The following is an 8,251-nucleotide window of genomic DNA, read 5'->3' on the forward strand; positions in this document are numbered from 1 at the left end:
CAACAGCAAATGGAGTTGTTGACATGACACTTGAATCTTGAAGGGACTTGTGATGTACCATTGACTTTTCAGACAATGGAGGTGGAGAAAGGTGTTTAGAAAAGCTACCAGGCATGGAAATGAAGAATCATGGAAACTTTCCTTTATTTTGAGTGTGAATCCTTGAATGGGATGAGGAAAAATATGTCTTTTCTCACAGCTGCGCTATCAGCACTCATGTGATGTAGCTATGCTCCTGAGCAAAGTTTTGTTATTCTTCAAGGTTTTCAAGCTGCCATAACACAAATAGCCCATAAGAACAGCCTCAGACTCATGGCAAATTACAGCTTCAACAGACGAATGAGAACAAGATCACTGCTGAAGATACCAGGCTGTAACACACATTAAAGTATGGACAAATGTAAATCCTACCTTAGGAAACCACATCATGATGAAGCAAATGTTATGTTGAAGTGATTCCTATTGCTATTATGAAATGGTTACTCTGCCAGCATCTCTGGCCAGAGCCTGAAAACTATCCCTAAATGATACTGCAGCAGATATAGCAGCACAAAGAAGAAAGGATCAATCTGGTATGTGCTCATCTTCTGGCTCTTAGGCACGGTCCCAGTACCCATTCTGAGATTTTTTACCTTATTTCCACCTGCTTAAGACTGGCTCTAGAATCTCATGTGAGTCATTGAGTGATATGACCTGGAACGTGATTAGAAATTAAAAATTAGAAAAATTGTGGTAGCAGTAGGAGAGAGATCACATTCAGAAACTGTGGAGCTTCCTGTAATGAACTTATTTATTTATATAGACCCACAAGTCAGCAACAGAAAAAAAGATAGTGAGGGCCCATGAACACTGAGTGTAAGATTAGCACTTGCAATTAACTCATTTGTGACGTATTCTTTTGTCTGAATTTTACTTTATGCTCAGTTGTACAGACCAGGAACCATATATGGTTTAAGATGCTACTGTGATTCTAATATAATATTTGACACTGATTTAAAGCCATCACCACGATGCCATATGCAGTTTCCTGATTATTTATGACATGTAAGTAGCACTGGAAGACAGAAGTTGAATATCAAGGAGAGCAACACCCTGCCTTTGTTTCTTACAGTCTGTTTCCTTAAGTGTCTGCTACTGGCCATACTTCGGGTAACATTGAGAAAAGACAATACTGGCTCAGTTTGGCGGTCATCCACTGAGCAGATTTACAGCTGTTGAGCAATGTAATCTACGTTTATGATGCACGGTTGCAAGATGCCACTGATGCTGAGACACCTTTGTTAAGATTAATTTCTCATCAGGCAATAAACTATATGAATTCTAACACCAAAAAATTCTTTGTTCACTAAGTTACAGTCAGTTGAGCCATGTACTAGAGAGCTGCTTAATCTTCACTTTAACGTTAGCCATATTACACCATAAGATCATATTCTTGGCAACACAGTAAACTTAAACTCCACCAAATGCACTGTTGTAACACTTGCTGCCATGAAATTACTTCTTTTTAAGATGCTTGAATTTATAGTCTATGGTTTAAGTTTTAATTGCAGCTGTGATATTGCTACAATATTGTTGCAATCTCCAACAGGACTTGACTCTTAAAGCAGAGTTATCAGGTCTTCAGGTTCCCGAGGATACAGCCTTTTTTTGCAGAAGATTCTACAGATATTTTGACTGGGCAGAATTTAAAGATATTGGATATTTGTCAAGGGTTTCTGGTTGTCCCACCATTCAGTCCTAAGCAGACAGCAGGATGTTCAGAAATCCCAAACACTGTAACAAACACACAGTAGTTAGTGGCACTTCCCAGAAGATTCAGATCTAATGTGCGTGTACTGTAGCAATGGTTTGCAAACGCACAGCGAATCTAGCAAACTCCGTGTGTGTTGGAGTTAGAGAAAATGCCTTGTTTGCCCATGAAGAATATGTAGAGGTGGTCTACTGCAGTCTGAATGTGTCAGGCTCACTCTCTAAGTGCTAAATGGATGGATATATACTTCTATCCAGGCAGAGACAAAAGAGCCCCAACCTATGAATGTCAGTCTAAATGCAATAGGTCTTACTCCAGCATAAGGACTCAGAAGTAATTCTGAGCTGTGATCTCATTTTGCAGTAGTCTAAAGATCCAGTAATCTGACAATTAAGGCACCCACACTGGTGTTGACAGACCTGATTTCAGTCCTCACTCTGCTTGATTAGTAACTTTTGTGTTAATTCTTTCTCCCGTGGTCCATGAGAGTGATCTTGACAGCAGGCTGCTGTACGCCCTGGGTGTCAATCTTCTGGAATCTCTTACTTGCACTGTTTTGCTTTATATAATAAATTCTTCAGAACAGGGATGTGGATGAGAGACAGGATGTGGATTAGAAAATACATCCCTCTGCCTAACTAGGATCCTCCTAAGGGGGAAAACTGATCCCACTGTGCTAAGGAGAGAAGCAGCTCTTTGTCATTTGGGGTGTAAATTACATTTCTCTCTGTTCTTGGCAGGACCAACGAACAGGATTAGACTTGAATGCATTGCTTAGAGAGTCAAGGTTTCCAATCAGGAGCTAAAGCAGTCAGATGCCTAAAAGTCTAACACTTTTGAAAACCTTATTCAGATTGATTTGGTGAACTTTGAGGCTCTCGAATAGAACTGAGTACTTTTCTTCTGTGAGGCATTTTAATAGCTGCTCTTATTTGACAATGGGTCAGGATCTATGGTCTTTGGCCATACTCTGGATCTGATATTTGGGGCGCAGCTGGAATTTAAATCTTTTTTTTTCTTTTTTTTCTCCTGCTTAATGCAGGATGGGTTTTTGCGAAAACTATTATGGCATAAAATATTAATTTGTACCGTGAGTTTGTTCTATTGAATCCTCATTTCCCTGATATTATATCAACTGCATTTAGCTTAACTATTTCCATTTGCCAAACTCCTTCACGTTCCTTGTTATTTCATGGGAATGAAAACTGTAGCACTTGGTTCCATTAATGTTGCCTGAAGTACAGCAATCCATTTGGTAGATAGAATTTGAAATAAATCAAGCCTCCATATTGTCTTAAAGAGGCTAACCTTTTCTTTCATTTACTCCATTTCCCATTCTTATTTCCTCACTCCCTTATCTCCTCCTCACCTTACTAGACTGGGTGCTACAATGTCTTGGAATCTCTTGGAATCAGAATCACAGAAAAATTTTAGTTGGAAGGGACCTCATCTGGTCCAACCCCCCACTCAAAGCAGAGCCAACTCCAAGGCTTGACCAACTTCAAAGATAAATCTGGCCGCTCTGGCTGCAAACCCCTCACCTTCTATTACTCAAATTTACACTGATTTCATCTTTATTGTTTCTATAAATGCTTATGCATGATAAAGGAGCTGTAGTTGTTTTGGAATTAACCTAAACACTCTATAAGCATAGAGCTTGGGTGTTGCATTTTGTTCTTTGCCATAGTGTGTAGGTGGTGAGTTCTGCTGTGCATCTGTGAACAAAGGATCATGTACAACCACACCACTGTAGGGCTCTATAATTTTGAAACCCTAAATTACAATGCACGTAAGTGCACCCAGCAGTAATTTAGGACAAAATCCACTACAGAGATCTTGAAATTAATCCTCAATCCAAGTATTACAAAACCAGAAAGTTCAGATTAAAGGTTGCCTTGAAAAGAAAATCAAACTATGTCAGGATAGAGCAACGCAGCTCTGGCACTCAGTGGTGACACCAGGCAGAAATCATGGGAGTGGCAGGTGAAGACATTTTAGGGTTTGTGATCTGCGGTTAAATTTCATATAGTAGCATGAAATGCCGCTGCTTGTCTGTTACATCACTGACAGGGGGAAGATAAGGATGCAGACAGTTCTCAAAGCATAGCAACAGCACTGAGCTGGTGGCTTTTTTACCAGGATCAGATACTTGTCAGTGAGTTAGGAGACTAGTAGCCAGCTATGCTGAGAGCTACAGGCAGATCAATATCTACTTCTTCCCCTTAGAAATGTCATTAAATGAAGCTGTGCCTCCAATTGAAGGTGCAGGCAACCTTGTGCTCTTCTTGCACTCCCTCTTGGAGGCCTTTTTCCATTCCAAGGCCCTCCCCAGTCATCTAGGGTTGTCCGCTCAGGGCCTGACTGCACCCCACAGGAGGCAGCGTGCAAAGACCCTTAAGCAAACTCCCAGCAGGCTAACAGAGATGCATGTTGCAGAAGCAAGCAGAGCGGAGATATTTAGCTTAAGCTATAATATATTATAAACCACATGGCAAGCTGAAAAAGGCCTCTCTCTCATCGCCAGCTAATTAGTTTGAGTGCAGTGCCATGAGGGTGCAGTGATACTGATTCCAGTTCTGGGGTTAGCACAGCCGGCTGGGCTATCTGATATCTCAGTAGTCTGGAACAGACACACAGAGGGTGTCCCCTCCCCTCAGAGGGGATTCTGACCTAATTATCTCCCTTCACAATTTTTTACTCAGTCAAAGGAGTATCTTTTGTCTGAAAGTCTGAAAAAAACTTAACACTTTTGGCCATCTTTTAATTGTAAATGCTGCAGCAGAAATAATCAAGAGTTGTACTCCCAAAAGCCTATGCTCTGGACAAAGTCACATATTCTCTTCGATATGACAGAATCTAGAAAAATTAGATGACAGAGTTAGCTGTTTAGTTATACTGGAACTAAGAAACGGTGCTAGACTTTCCCCAGTGATCAAACTTGCTGCCTTCTGGACACACAGAAGGTTTGGCCGATTCTTAGTCTTTCTGTCTATGTGTAGATTGACGGTCTGGGAATGCCTTTGGCCTCACAAATACAGATCTGAGCTCTAGCTCTATCCTGATTCCACATCAGGGTGTGACTTGACCATACATCCTTTTCTCTCATGCCTTGGTTTACATGGGGATAAAATCAGGGGCTGTGCATTAGAAAGAGGCTGCAGCACTTCTTAACTTCTCTGTCTATGTAGTCAGGGGACAGCAACTCTGAGGTCCACCACAGTGCACATCTTCAATATAGACTTCTGAAACAGTCTCCACGGCTTTTCCCTCACATTTCTTTTAAAGTTTTTCTTCCTACGGAGAAGCTTCTTTCTAGAATTTCTTACTAATTTCCAGTTTTCCAGAATAGTTGTGGAAGCCTATTTCCTGTCTTCATGCACCCAAAAGTTGTCCAAAGATGTAAATGGAGAAATCTGCTTTTATTCTTCTTCACTGGTTTATACATATGGGACCATCTTTTCAATATGAAAGAACTTATTTTTAGCCCTACTCTAACGCAAAAGACTTTGAGTTTCTGTTATAAGGCTTCAGCTTTTCCAGGCTGAGAAATGGTTGGATTTTTTTTTCATTTTCGCTTTCACATGTCATATGCAACATACGGTTTCACCCATCTTCTCTTTCATCTATCTCTTTAATCTTCTTCTGGGGCAACTCGCAGTTACTCTTTGTCCCAGCCATCACAGTATTTCTTCATGAGTGTTCTTTGTTTCCCTCCAGTCAAAGGTGCTACTGCTTGTTGGTTTTATGTTACTTTTTGGCAGGCTAATCTTGCTTATAATTTATGTCTGGGGTCATATCCTAATTCTTCATCAAATGCATTTGGTTTTGGGGTTCTGCAAGGATGTATCCTATGGCAGGGCATTCATTTTACAAGGACTGCTTTGCTTGTCCTAGCTGCAGAAACCCTTTTTGTTAGTCCCTGGTGCACTAGTGGCTAGCTTTTTATACTGCAGTTCTCAGTGTAGTCAAGGCTACCATATTTGATTTGTTCAGCCTTATCCTTTAGTAGAGGGTCAGCCTCACGTTGCAAAAGTTACCAGATTACTCCAATTACCAACCCTTATACCTTCATTTACTCCAGTTTCTGGAGAAATCTTGCCATACCCATTAGCGTCCTCTGTCCTTTCCTGAACTGCTATCTGCAGTTTCTCCAGGATGTTATATTATTTAGGAGTTGTGTCTTTCTGTCTGAATTTCATAGTTTCTTACATGCTTCCTTTTAATAAGTGCTGCAGGCTGATTATTCCAGACATACTCCTCTAGTTCTTCAGACACATTTACTGTACCCTGGAGCTTTCTCCAGAATACTTTATTGTTTATAACGCCACTTCATTTGCAGCTCCTGAACCCTTTTTGATTGTGGTTTCCTTGTGACAGGCAATATGGTGCTTCTGGGATTCAGGGTCTGTCTTTTTTATTCCCAAATCAGGCTGTTTCTACTGCCTAGACAGTGGTGGAAGACTTGTGCTCAGATGCAATTTTAAAGTTATATAATCCCAGCTGAATGCTGAAGAGTTCATCTTTCAAGTAATAAAATATTCATTTGTTCCCATTGACATTTAAAAACACATTAAAGAAGCATTTATACTGATTCTCCCATTTGTTAAAGCTTGTGTTTAGAAAACTCACATTTGGATCATATTTAATCTGACGGCTTCTTTTAAAACTTTCACAGTGATGGCTCACTTGTGTGAAATGAACGTGACAACAGAAAATGCTGTGTTTTGAAAATGATTGTGATAATGATCATTTGATTTGAAAATATATGAGTATTGTTGAAATTCTTCATAGAATCATAGAATTGTTTAGGTTGGAAAAGACCTTTAAGATCATCAAGTCCAACCTGTTAACCTAGCACTGCCAAGCCCACCACTAAACTATGTCCCTAAGCACCACATCTACACATCTTTTAAATACCTCCAGGGATGGGGACTCAACCACTTCCCTGGGCAGCCTGGTCCAGTGCTTTACAACCCTTTTGGTGAAGAATTTTTTCCTAGTATCCAAGCTAAACCTCCCCTGGGGCAACTTGAGACCATTTCCTCTTGTCCTATCGCTTGTTACTTGGGAGAAGAGACTGGCACCCACCTCGCTACACCCTCCTTTCAGGTAGTTGTAGAGAGAGATAAGGTCTCCCCTCAGCCTCCTCTTCTCCAGGCTAAATAACCCCCAGCTCCCTCAGCTGCTCCTCACCAGACTTGTGCTCCAGACCCTTCACCAGCTCTGTTGCTCTTCTCTGGACATGCTCCAGCACCTCAACGTCCTTCTTGTAGTGAGGAGCCCAAAACTGAACACAGCATTCAAGGTGCGGCCTCACCAGTGCTGAGTACAGGGGGACAATCACTTCCCTGATCCTGCTGGCCACACTATTTCTGATAGAAACCAGGATGCTATTGGCCTTCTTGGCCACCTGGGCAGACTGCTGGCTCATATTCGGCCGGCTGTCGACCAACACCCCCAGGTACTTTTCCAGCCAGGCAGCTTTCCAGCCATTCTTCCTCAAGCCAGTAACGTTGCATGGGGTTGTTGTGACCCAAGTGCAGATGGCTGTTCATGTTAAATAAAGCACTCCTCCCTTGAAATAGAGGATATTGTTCTTTGAGTGTGAGAGATCTCTCAGAAAGCTGTTACTTGTCATGCTTTTGTAAATATTAAAGACATAATCTTGGGTGAAACCAGTAATTGTTTATAGAAATATCTCACAAAACACGGAAAAAGATTCATCCCTGCTGAATGGAGTTCTCCAGAAGGAAAACATTTTTCTAGTAATTCTTACCAAAACCGGCTCAGTAAAACATTTGATCTAATTTTCTTGTACAATCCATGGAGCTTTTCATTAAGGAAAGTTAGAAAAATGTCACGGGTTAGTATATATTTTCTTGCTCATGGCTGTGTGATGGAATTGGCACTGAGGGAAGTATAAAGAAGTTAAGGCTGATTCTAGGTGAAAGGAAGAAAACTTCCCCCCTCACAGAGAAATTCTCAGTGTTGCCAGGTACAAAAGGAAGGTATACACATGTAACTTTGGCACAGAGTACCCTAGGGAGGACAATTGATACAGGAAGCTCTAAACAATAAAAGAGCCTAGAAAGTTGCTGGAGCTTGTTATTTTCTCAGATATTCAAGTTGTTGCATGAGAATAAGGAGGTTTTTTGGTTCACAGATTGTCTCCTCTTTAGCTAAAGTTGTTTAAATCCTACAGTGATGGAAGAAGTGACAAAGTTAGGGAGGACTCAGATTCTTGTGTTTCCTGGCAGGCTTGAAATGTAAGAAAATAAGAGTAATCTGACTACTTCTGCCAGGAGAAAAAAAAAAAATCAAAACTGATTCAGAAAGGATCCTGTACGCTATATCCAAAGCCATGTTCCAGAGTCCAAACTGAAAATAACAGAGAAAGCCAACTCCATATTTGGAACTCCACTGAGTAAGATTTGCTTATTGTATGCTAGAACTCAGCACTTATCTTTCTGATATCTGGGAACCTATTTTCTTATTAAGACA

Source organism: Nipponia nippon, unplaced genomic scaffold (assembly GCF_047370975.1).
Source record: "Nipponia nippon isolate SJK-2023a ecotype South Korea unplaced genomic scaffold, ASM4737097v1 scaffold_10, whole genome shotgun sequence".
In the NCBI taxonomy this organism is placed as follows: Eukaryota; Metazoa; Chordata; class Aves; order Pelecaniformes; family Threskiornithidae; genus Nipponia; species Nipponia nippon.